Below are 12,332 nucleotides of genomic sequence, written 5' to 3'. Positions count from 1 at the left end.
GCATTTAATCAGTCGTGTAAGCCGTTACTCTGCCCGAATTGTAAATAAAAGTGAATAAAAGTGATTCTCATATTAAAGTAGTTTCGTTCAGTTTATTAATAAAGTGCGGTAGTGGGATATCGCCGACATATACGTAATCGCTTTCCTCTAAGCGATCCATAGGGATTTCAAGAATGGGGAAGTTTTAAATTTGCGACACCTATTTTAACGTTAAATGGTTAAGTTTTCTTAAGGACAAGTTTTAGTGATATCACACTGGTTGGTAATTCAGGCATACTTGTGTTTGCTGTTCTTTAGTACCATATAATTTAGTACATGCGATGTATTCGTGTAATTATTAAGTATAAATAACTTGGTGTTCTAATACCGTAATGATTTTACAGTACTTCGATCAACAAACTGTTGATAGAAGTTACAGTAGGTCTTCTAGTTGAAGGACGGCCACTATCCCTTGACAAATAATAAGGCGATCCTAATAATATCCATATAATGGTCGAATAAACAGGTTTAAGTTACGGTTATACGTAGGTTATGGAGGTTCAAATAACCCTGAGGTTACCTGAGTAACGGTAACCATAATTTGATATTGCTTTCCATCTCACCAGCATATGATATAACATTAACTAGATGCTTTAAAATCATAATCTGCACCTGACGAATGTTAAGAAGAATGGAACAGGTTCTTGAAGATTCTGCTAACCGGTAATAAATTAAACCGGATACTTAATGGTGTCTGAAATGGCCAACGTTGGTTAGACGTGATAATCAGACAAACATTTTACGAAAAAGACAAAACTAGAAGAAAGCATCGATCAGCAATTAAAGATGTGATCAAGAAATGTAGAAAAGTGACACACAAATATGCTGAACGTCAATTTATTTTGAAAATCATCAAAGAAATTTATAGGCCAAAAATCTTTACTGTGAGACATTCCCTAAATTTAAGATTCGATATAATATTTATACGAGATATAGAAAGCAAATAAAAGTCAATAATGGTTGTTGTTTATCAAACCCCAGTTTGTCTTGATTGCAATAAACAATATTTATTTGATTCTCACAGAAAATATGAGAATTATTAAGATTTTGCCACATTTTACGGGACAGTCTCACAAAAATTACAATCTATCGTGTTGGATTATTTTAAAGATAATTATGATGTGAATAATAACAATGATTGGGTCTAAAATCTGATGACAACAGAATAATCTGACTAAAAATATATTCTTAATATGAAAGAGTTTTCGGCGAAAAAAGAGTTTTCGGCCGATGTTTCGGTTTCGACCAGAAATCTGTCGAATATTTCGGCTGTGCTAGAGTGTTTCATTCCACTTGATTTTCAGTACGACGACTAGCCGCTTCTTACAAGTTAGACTTGTTAATATTTTTTTATTCCATCTTTATTGTTATGAGTGTTTCATTTCATATACAGCTATTGTATTGTATAGAGGTAATTTGTACAAGTGTATGTCTTTAAATTTCAGAAAATTGTGTGTATTTGCATAAGTCTTAAAAAAGTTCCGGTATCAATACTTCTAATTTTCAACCGAATTTTGCTCTCAGCTGAATAACAATTTTGGTCATTGCAAATTAAATGGCAATTACTCATATGTGATCGTATCTTTACAGATGTGCATGCAATAATAAGATATTGGTGCCGAAGCGATGGCGTGGGGTTCGAAGTTTTTCTATATCGTTTGGAGTTTTTATATCTCGCCTACCCTGTTCGCTTTCGCTACATCCCCGAATTCCACTTCTGTTTGTTGCTAACCAAATCACGTAGCCACCCTGGTAACATAGTAAAACTAAAATCGTAACTTTTTATTGCTATAAAAGTAAATAACCTATAGTGGTTACTCTCCATTTACAGTTTTTGTGTTATTGAAGAGGATTTAAACACGAGTTCTAACAAATATCAAACTAAATTCAGTAGTATCAATGAACTTCGTCAATTATTGTCTGCATAACTAAGAGTTCTGGTTTTGTTAATTAGACATCTCCTTTACATTTTCTCTTCCGAGTGCATTTTTACATCAGCGTTATGTTTCCTTTTATTTTGTGGTTATGTCATCAAAGTATCACCAGCATAAATGTTTATCTAGTTTCGATGAGCAACCTACCCGCATCCCAATAAAAATCTGCATTTAACAATTCTTTACTAACTTCTTCCGTCACTAACTATTCTACAGAAAATATCTTCCCCAATTTTCACTCTAATATTTCGCGAAAACGTTCTCGACTCGCGGCGGTAATTAGCGGGGTTTACAGATAACAGATGTTAATTTCTTGTATGGCCCGATGGCTCAATTTGAATTATTTTAAAAGAGGCTCGGATTTGTAAATTGGAAGCATTACGCTTCGTTTAAGGGGGAATTAAAACGGCGCTTGCAAATTCGGGGATTACGAGAGATAAAATTAAGTAAGTAGGTGAGAAACGTTTCCAAGATTCCAACGCGTATTTATGTATTTCGTTCTAGTTTGGCCCTTGCTGTATATAATTTTATGTTGGACTACAATAGTACTCAATTGTTTACTACCTATGTATGACGTAGAATATGAGTACGTCGTACAAGCGGCTTACACCTGCCTATTGTAGTGACCACAGACCTGTATTGGTACCAATAAAGTAAATTTTCTTTCAGTTACCTAGTGATACAGACACGAGAAATTTATTTATCTATCTTGAATTTAAAAAAAATGACATTTAATACTCTCTTGGTTTCTTAAAATTATACGTAATTAAGCATAGTCACTGAGAGAACATGTTCCTGACAGGTACTGTTCGAATGAACGATTTAAGTTTGTCGTGACGAAGAATTTACGATGATAGTATACTTACAATCGTTTTTTTGCACTATAATTAAACCTAAAGTACCTCATATAAATTGACAATACCTACAACATAACCATAAATACATCGTCAGATGTTGTCCTTTTTTCAAGTTTTCGAATATTTTAAATGACATTGATACGATCATCCTTAACGGCAATTAAATACTGATGATAATGTATTATCATCGGTATTTAATTGCCAAATTTCGGACAGCGCTTGGATCCAAGCCTCTCCCGGCATTTTTGTCTTCAACTCATAGTACGCAAGACTTAGTTTCAAAAATATTATCAAAATCCCTAGTTAACTACCGACTTACGGTCCCCTCTGTAAATTGACCCATGAATTACTTTAGAATTCTACGGATGATATTACAGAGCGGGCTCGTCTTTTAGCAGAATCGGAGCTAGAGTCCGGTTTCTGGCTACAGGCACTTCCATCGAGCAACATAGGGATCCTTTTGGATAAGTCCACTTTGTTTACATGTCTGTGCCTGGGATTTGCATTAAAAATAAATGAACCACATCGTTGTGTCTACGGAGAAGGTGTCAATTAATCTGGTCATCACGCTCTATCGTGTCAACGCAGTACTGGCCGTATATCGCGCCACGCAAGCATCAATGATGTCATCTGTCGGGCTCTTGTCACCATAAACGTACCCTGGAACCGAACGGTGTAGTGTGTGATGATGGCAAGCGGCCAGATGGTTTAACACTCGTTCCCTAGAAATAAGAGAGGTCCTTGGTATGGGATGGTACATGTGTTGATACCATGGCACCGTGACATATTCGGGCGACCTCGGTGCTTGCTGGTGCGGCGGCCTAATCTGCGAGGCTGTGAAGCGGCGCAAACATGTTCTTATCTCACAAAGCTGCTACTGTCTTGGGTACACTACCGCGGGGCAGCGATATGGCTCATTTATTTAATTCATACTTTTAGTAATTTTTATGATGCTGTAAATATTTTTATTTAGTTTTTAAATTTTGATAAAGTTCATATAATATAAACTATGAATAAAATAAAAAAAAACAATTACCAATAATACTACTCGTATTACTTAGTTAAAATTAATATTCTTGCATGGTTATTCATAATTTCGGTGCATGATTTTGCGTCGAATAGATCTTATTTTTACATTCTCTTTAATAAACTCATGTGAAAAAATATATAATCGCGCTGCAATAATAAGTGCTGTAGCTGGTTAAATAAAAATAATATTAGAGTAAACTGGTCTAGATGCAGCACCCTTTCTCGTCTTTTATCTCAAGTTATTAGGAGCTGCGTTGGACATGTTTCCGATTAAAATGTGTATTAGATGTTTCCAATAAAGTTATTATCGTGTTTAACAGGAAAATGTATGAGAAAATCGACATGAGACTTATGACGCTGAAACAAGAATTCGATGTGTTTTCGCTTCAAACACATTTCCCGAGACTTTAAAAATTTGACGTCATTAAATTACGTTTAAGTTAACATTCTTAGTGTGTATCCAGCCCGATTAGGGTTCTATTATAAATTATAATTGGTAAGAATGCACAGGTGAAATATACTACATACTTCGCAGACAAAAATTCGGCTTCCTTTCTTTTTACTGTATGTTTTGTATCGTTTTATTTTTCTAATTTTTCATGTATTTCTAACAAAAAAAAGGTCAGGTCTTAAATGTTCACTATCGAAATACCTAAGTAAACAACCAAATACTAAAAATGTCTATTGAACAATAGGTCTAATTAGCAAACTGCCTTTGTGGCAAAAAGTTTAACTATTGAAAGGCTTATATACTCGTAGTAGAATGTAAATGTGTTTAAATCGTCTTTCTCTCATAATGTCTGTATAATTTGGCACAAAAATAACTCGTTATGTTTTCGTTTCAAACGTTACTTGTAATATATTTTTTGCCAGACTGCACACAGCAGGATTGTAACGGTTTCCAAAATTGTTTCCGTATGCCTCAATCGCCGACACGCTCTGCAGCTCAAACAGATAACCGATACTTACGTACGGATAACAAATGAAGTGTGATTGGAGTCGTATGGTAAGTTATATATACTTTAAAATTGAAATTTGATTATATTTTCCTCAATTTCTAACATTCTAAAGCTAGTGCCTCGAATACATGCCTAAAGTGAGGAATTAGTTTTAGTTTAAACGTTTACCTTTCAATTAAGCCAATAAGCCACGAACGTCGCCATATATCTTTCATGGTAAAATATTGTTGTCTATGAAATATATATTATCTACAGGAACATATTTTGTTGTCTATTTGAATAATACTTGCACAACGAGTCCTTATCCTTTTTGTATCATTTCTGCTGTTTTATTGCCGATTTGATCCCATCAAGTAAACATTTTAAATTATATTACGAAATGAATTCGCCTTGTTTAGCAATATTGGCAAATTGTTGTCGTCCTCGGGAGATGTTATAAAGCAAAAAGATCACTTCTCAATTTCAATATTACCCCTTTTGAAATCGCAATAAAACCGAGATAAAATGAATCCCCAGTATTCGGTATTCAAATTAACGACACTCATTTTAACGACCTCTCAAACAAAAGTTGCAGCTCTTAAGAATAATTAGAATTGGATAAACGGTCCGTTCGGCGGCGAGGACGCCCCTGATATAATTTTATTTATTACAAACCCAGCATCTAGGGTTTCATAAGAATTAATATTAGCCCGGTACAACGGAATAAGTGAAAATGCAGCTGATTTTAATAGAAAGTTACAGAATGTAGAAATCTTATGATGTAAGAATTGAAGAAGTATCCTGTTCCATATTGTCGTGGTGTCTTGTCATGTCTACGTCTTATGCTAGGTTTGGATAATTGCCGAGTGCAGACGAATAGACGCGAGTATGAGTATGTAAATAACCCACACGGTAATCGGGTTTTGGCCAATCTTTTTTAGAGTGAGTAAAAGTGCGTACCTGTTCATCTTGCACAGCATTTAAATAAGTACTCGTCATTTTCGCAAGCGGCCGTTTATTCTTAAAAATATAAATGTGATAGCTTAAAATACATACCTACAAATATGCAAATATCAATTTCTGAACGACTTTTAATAACCCTTTTACTTTCAAGTTTTCATACGATTCTGATTTATAAATATTAAAATCGCATCTCGACCTTTTTCGCTGTCAATTGTCATAGCTCCCAGTTTATTACCTTTTTCCATTATACAACTTTTCTTCAATTTATACTGAGACAATTTATCGAGTTACCAATAACGTAGAATAAAATAAGAAGCGGTAAATACAGAAAGCGCGTGGTGGGAATAAAATAGATTATGGATAAATAGAAAGGATTTCATTCCAGTCGAGATGGAAATGGGAAGAAAGCAATTACAGTCTGGAAGCTCCAGGTGCCCTAAGGTGTGACCAGGGAAAATAAGATATTGTTAAGGTTTTAAATTACTTTTTAATAAATTACTTATATTTTATTAAAATTCGACGATCCTATTGAGATTGAAAGAATGAGAATGAAAGTTATAATAACATCGCATCATGAGAATTGGCATATCCTAGATGTCAATTTTCTTAATGTGTCACTAGTTTCGCTAACTAAAACCTATATTTTAAAGGTTGCGTCTTTTTACATATTTGCTTACAGTTTGATTAGAAATAACACCATAAATAGCAAGTCAATGACAGAGTCGAAAATCTAGTATTTATTGATATGAAAATCTAAAACAATTCACCAGAAGAAAGATTGTCAAACGACGTTGACTAGAAGTTATTCATAACCCAAAACACAATACCCTTTATTGGATCTTATATCAGGAAGCCTCGATAACCAATAACACGGGATGTTTTGTTATAAATCGTCTGTCGTATGATGCCTGCGTCACTCGTGTCATGCCCAGTCATCGCCCGCGTTGTTGAGTCGAGATTGCTTGGTTGTGATGAGATTGTCAAAATGGGTAGCACCTTAAATTGTCTGGAATTCGTCTTATAAATAGAATCAAAATAAGCGAAGGAGCAGCTATCGAAGTAGTTAACATGCGTAATATCTTTGTAATATTAGGACAGAAATCGTTTGAAGTTTTTAAACGATGAGAGTTTCGTGGACATATCGCTTTTCGGCTATATTCGGTTTTATCTATTCCTGTTTAGCAACAGGGCACTAGTGTTCCGATATAATTTTTTATGTAAGTTAATTAAAAGACACCAACATGAAGCGAACTTCTTAAACTACTGACGGATGATGATGAATCCTCATGCATTTGGATGAGGTATTTGGATACCTCCGGGATGGGATGGTCCTTAGGAGCAATAGTGACTACTTAAGAATCTTGAGACCAGTTTGACTGCAAAGTCTTTTGCTACATTTATTACACAAAAACACAAAGGAATCGATAACCAGTGACGAGACATGTTTCGTAATAAATATTGTATCGGCCTGTCACGTCACCTTCTGCTGCGTCATCTTCAAGTTGTTGACTCGCGGTAAATGCTTCGTTGTGATGAGATCGGTATAAAACGACCGAGATTACATTTATTTCGGATGTTTTCATCTGATTTCTGGTTGAATTCAGAAAAGGTTTTGTAATTGTTACACTTGGGTTTCGTGAAATGAGACCAGTTTAAATTTAAACGACCAACGTAAATGGAGTATTTGTCTTCGAAATATATTGTATCTTGTTATTATTTTATTGAAGCCTTTTGAAATGTTTTAACATTTGAATTTTTACTATAATTAATTTATGGATGATGTTCGGACTAGGGGCTAACGCCCGCTAGTTGTTAGTTTTGAAATGTATCTTGGTTCGTATGGACGTTCAATTTTAACGATAATGGATAATTGTATTTTATATGTAAAAATTCAGATTCGGAAGGTGAATCATTAGTCAATGTAGTGCGTAGTATAAAAACTCTAAAAACTATAAGGTTTGAAAGAAACGACGTCTGTAGCACTACCATGAGTTGGCATAGAAACGCCACTATAGAAATTGTAAATAGAAAACTATTGTCATTTTGCTAGTGAATAACATAACTAATTAACTACTATCGTTACGGTATTTCTTGACAACGTCTGTCAAATTAATGACTCATGGGACCGAATTTGTATGGCAATAGATCGTAATGACATTAGCTAGCGATTTGATTTCGATAGGTTTTTTACGTATCGAGTTACGCCACTACGGATTTTAGTTCTACGAGTAACCACCAGAGGCGCTGTACAATTTTTCATACATTTATTTTACGCAGTCGCTAGCGAGTAATACTTTTGTAAACTCATGGTAGTGCTACTGATTGATTATTTATGCACAGTTCATCAAGTTAACAAAACTACATAAACCTGTCCAATTATCAAATCTTCCACCAACAAGTGCAGCTCACCAACATTTCCATCGTGTCTATTATCAAGTTCAAACTTGGTTTGGGCAAGATTTGAAACCTCAAGATTGGGATTGGATAATGCGTGATGAATTCTTGGAACCTGTTATGACAATGAATCTATCAGGTCTGCAGGAATTGCTCAACATACACAATACACAATATTCTGCGACTGCAAGAATGGGTGTGGTTCGCGATGTGGGTGCAGGAAAGTAGGGTTGCTGTGTTCTTTGCCAGTGTAATGGGCAAGCTTGTCTTATAACTTCACTACATCAAAGTGACATTAATGAAGACGATATTTTTGACTCCAAAAATCTTAGAAGAACTGGAGATAAATGTCGTTGAAGATGAGAACGTAGAAGAACTTGACAGTTTACAGCGACCGGATGAAAATGTAGAAGAAGAAGAAGAAGAAAATTGAAATTACAGCAATTTTTTTCAACAGATCCAGTTACCTTAAGAATTTCTGTAGTCCTCCGGCTCAGTGCCAAGGTATGCGAGTCTCATTTTTGTCCGTGTGGGCAGGAGGTGGACACGTTGTGTAGGCATGGCTTGTCCTTTACCTGGAGCGCCGGTCGACTTTATTGTCACGGGACTCTTAACCATCTTATTCGTCGGGGTCTTGCTACCGTTTCTGTACCAGCGACACTGGAACCTTCTGGTCTATTCAGTGACGATGGCAAGAGACCCGATGGTATTACTTTGGTGACGTGGAGTCTACGACGACCCCTGGTATGGGAAGCGACCTGTGTCGACACTTTAGGCCTGTGTCAGGGTGGTAATAATACCTCTGTGAGTGCTGGGGCTGCAGCCAACCATGCTCAGGTACTAAAGCGCCGCAAATATAGTAATATATTAGATAATTATTTGTTTGCGGTGCTTGCAGTAGAGACTATGGGTCCATGGTTATCTGACATGAAGAAATTCATGACAGATATGTTGACCAGACTTGTCCTCGCTTCTGGTGACCAAAGAGCTGGTACTTCGCCCAAAGGTTAAGCCTAGTAGTGCAGCAAGGGAATGCCGTCAGCGTTTTCGGAACCATGCCTCATACGGCTATTTTAGATGGTTTGTTTTATTTATAGTGATTATTGTTTCCATTCCCCCCGTTTATGTATATATGTATTGAAGGTGGTAGAACCCTTTGTGGTTCGACTCCGGTGGCACCACCGCCACACCTATTTCTGCCTAATAACAAATGTCCATGGGCGGCAGTAGCCACTTACCATCAGGTGGACTGCATGCTCGTCTGCTACTCCTACATTATAAAAAAAATGTACTTCTTTATAGTTATGTTAATATGTTTTTTATGAATAATGTAATATAGCTGTAAAAGTAGTAATGTTAAGTATAAGTAATATCGTATCATGACATGCCTTACAGGGAATTTGGTGCTGTTATAGGTTTTGCCCGTGTATTCACCATTATTATATAACGCTTTTCTTTCCTGGCATAAACAATAAAAGAATAACATAAGTAATAAAACAAAACAAATACTCTAAATTTGTCGTGTTTCTTACCGGTAACCTGAGGACAATACTTAATATTTACTTTTGCTGTCACATCGTCAATACTGACAGTAAGATTGAAAATTTTAACCTCGATAATAACGTTTTTAATCAAAAAAATACAATCAGATTGCCAGTGCATTTTTTAATCATCTGAACGCAATATTTCATTTGTTGCTTTTGCGCCCGCTTGATCGATCATATTGCCGTGCAGGTGCCGATTGTCGTGCATATATTTGCATGTGCAAACAAATGTGCGTGGATGGGTAGTAATTCTCGTTAATATTCACAACTTCAGTGATTGACGGTGACGAAATTTTTAACTATTTCGGTTGTCGTAAACTTTGTTTTACATTTTATATAGTAAGTACAGTTCAATAAATATTATGCTTTCATTCCAATACAATATGTCGCTGAAAAACGTCACATAATTTTATTTCTTCTGATTGGTCATTTTGTCAATAATACGAGTATGTAATCATATTTCAGTACAATCAATGTCTCAAATTGACGAAGAATTTTTCTTTTCTCCTAGAGTCAAATCCAGCTCCTAGAGTCAGATACGTATTTAGTCTCCAGGCAACGCAGCTGTTTATTGTCATTATGTAAAAATGGATGTAATCGAATAAAATATTATTATACATTTTTTTATTTGATATTGGCGACGGAGGAAGTCTACACGATAAACATCTAACTACAAAGCCACGGTTAAAACGAACACCCAATACACAGGGGGTAATATCATATGATTTAATGTTCGGCAGGGGAGTAAGAACTGTAAGAAGACATGCATATCTTATTTTAAAAATCCGCTCATCTAGATTAAATTATAATGCGCTTCCGACGAAGGAATTCGTACAAGGTGATAGAGTACAAGCATTTACTATGGTACAAGTCCGGAACTACACAAACCCAGAAGTCAAATGTGTTAGAAATACATTTAAATTATTTAATTATAGTATTATTATAATTAATTATTTTGTTTATGGTGTATTATTTTTATGATAATAAGTGCCCATTTTATAGTCACTGGCTTTATGGGTTTTGTACCCATGCATATTAATCGTAATACAATCGTATAACCGTTATACGATTGTATGCATTAGCCAATGACATTTTATACTTATATACAGGTTATACGCCTACTAACTTGAGCGAAAACTTGGGCGAAACTCCATTCTGCACACGTGCACGTTTTTTATTTTACTTACCTTTCACTACTTAGAAAAATACTCTATAAGGGACAGAGGTATTAGAACAATGTGATAAAAAAGACAACTAGTGTTTGACGTTGCGTTTCAAGAGTGTTTCAAACGTAAAAATTGACCATGGACTAAAGTGTTTCAATCGGGGAATCGATTTTTTTTATGTCAACTACTTTTTACTTGAAAAAAAATTAGTTTAATAAACTAAAAAACACGTTATTATGATAAAATCAACTAAAAAGTAGAAAATAATTTTCAATCTAGGGATTATTTAAGGAACAGTAAATAGTATAATTGTGGAAAAAGTGTAGGGCGCTTTTCGAAAACTGATAAATGGAGCACCCCATGTTTTTTTCACAATTATACTATTTATTGTTATTTAATTAGAAGTTACTTAATTAGACGTTACTAATAATTCAAGATGGCGGAAATTTGCTTTTAAAACATTGTTATTTTAAATTTATGGATTTTAATATTTAGTTATCATTACTGTTATTTGGGAAAACGGGCCAATTTTGTGTCCCGAGGCTCAATTCGGGGACAACGGGACGAATCATCGAAAAAAAGGACTGTTCCGATCAAAACAGGACATATGGTCATTTTACCATTGATCCGCATGCTTGTCAAAGACAAAGAAATAATGGAACAGAAGGTAAAAAATATATAAAAAAAAACTGTTGATAATAGTTTTAGTGCGCCGTTTACGTAGAAATGTTATAGTACATTTTAACTAAATAATTTATTATATAAAAATATAATTTAAAAGTCTGATACAAAATATGTAGATTTTATGGTTTATTCTTTTTTATCTTTAAATAATGTATCTATACAGATAGACTGGTTTAAAATAGACGATTTAAAAATATAACCATTTTTTATTCAAAATAGGTTCTTTACACTTTTTTAATGTAATTGCATCTACCACCACTTCACAAGGTGTTTTGATATGGAGAAGAAGCGAAGAATTTCTGGCTATACAAAGATTGTTTATCAAGTTCATAGATATACTACTAATAAAGACGTAGATAGGTTAGTAACAAAACAATCGGCGCTTGTTAGTGGCACTCATCGCGAGAAATACACACTACTTTACAAATATTATATATAAATAACATACTATAAATAGTCAAGAGGAGCAAGTAGGACGTCTAACGAATGTGCAAAAAAGGATACACATATAGCTTTATGCGTGGCAGTCATGATGACTATTCGTCAAAGATGAGTTTAAGTCAGATCCGTCTATATGAATTAATTGAAAAGTTACCTATAATTTGCTTGGTATAGAGAGAATAAATTCGTATATGAATTAATTTAATATGGTATTAGAATTAAGGGAAAATACGTAATTCAGTGCGTGTCTCTGCGTGAATGTTGCATGGAATGGAGAAGGGAGGGATTCAAGAGTGTTTTATGATTAACTACTTAGTATGATTTTTGGATGCAGACAAAATAA

Source organism: Epargyreus clarus, unplaced genomic scaffold (genome assembly GCF_041222505.1).
Source record: "Epargyreus clarus isolate Ecla_fem2 unplaced genomic scaffold, WU_Ecla_fem_2.2 ptg000007l, whole genome shotgun sequence".
Lineage (NCBI taxonomy): Eukaryota > Metazoa > Arthropoda > Insecta > Lepidoptera > Hesperiidae > Epargyreus > Epargyreus clarus.
Note: the sequence above shows the minus strand (reverse complement) of the source record.